Source organism: Colobus angolensis, unplaced genomic scaffold, assembly GCF_000951035.1.
Source record: "Colobus angolensis palliatus isolate OR3802 unplaced genomic scaffold, Cang.pa_1.0 Scaffold201, whole genome shotgun sequence".
Classification (NCBI taxonomy): domain Eukaryota; kingdom Metazoa; phylum Chordata; class Mammalia; order Primates; family Cercopithecidae; genus Colobus; species Colobus angolensis.
Window position 1 is genome coordinate 5,857,935 of NW_012115167.1, and position 931 is coordinate 5,858,865.

Below are 931 nucleotides of genomic sequence, written 5' to 3' on the forward strand. Positions count from 1 at the left end.
CAGTAACCTAACAATGACTAATAATTTACTTCCATCCAATTTAAAATAGATTATATACTTATTAATACTTAAGATTAAAGCCAAATTTTATACCTTTTTTTTTTTTGTGAGACAGGGTCTCACTCGGTCACCCAGGCTGGACTGCAGCGGCCTGATCTCAGCTCACTATAGCCTCAACCTCCCAGGCTCAAGTGATCCTCCCACCTTAGCCTCCTGAGTAGCTGGGACTACTGACACATGCCACCACACCTGGCTAGTTTTTTGTTTTGTTTTTTTTTTCAGTGGAGACAGGGTTTTGCCATATTGCCCAGTCTGGTCTCAACTCTTTGGGCTCAATTGATCTGCCAGCCTCAGCCTCCCAAAGCGCCGGGATTACAAGGTCACCACACCTGGCCAATACTTTTAAAAATATCACAAATCTACATAATAAGTAGAGTAAGTGATTGGAGAGTCACTACTATAATTAAATACCATTTACTAAAGCAAGGACAATCCTGACTTTCTCTCCCAAATCTTCTTCCTTGTATAAGAGTCTAAGATTAGTAATATTTCTACCATTCATTTTTTTTTTTTTTTTTTGAGACGGAGTTCACTCTTGTTTCCCAGGCTGGAGTGCGATGGCATGATCCTGGCTCACTGCAACCTCCGCCTCCTGGGTTCAAGCGATTCTCTTGCCTTACTTGGGATTACAGGCATGTGCCACCATGCCCGGCTAATTTTTTTTTATTTAGTAGAGACAGCGTTTCACTATGTTGGTCAGGCTGGTCTTGAACTCCTGACCTCAGGGGATCCACCCACCTCGGTCTCCCAAAGTGCTGGGATTACAGGCGTGAGCCACCATGTCCGGCCTCTACCACTCAGTTTTGAACAATTGAGTTCCATTCAAAAAGGAGCCCAGCAAATATCAGCAGCCAAAGGAAAATTTCTTCTA

General features: G+C 43.2%; 1 protein-coding gene across 1 annotated transcript in view; it reads right to left on the minus strand.

Annotated features, from left to right (window-relative positions):
• CCT4 (chaperonin containing TCP1, subunit 4 (delta)) overlaps nt 1–931 on the minus strand; it is a 30,698-nt gene that overhangs the window by 14,913 nt on the left and 14,854 nt on the right. The gene's annotated exons all lie outside the window — the stretch shown is intronic.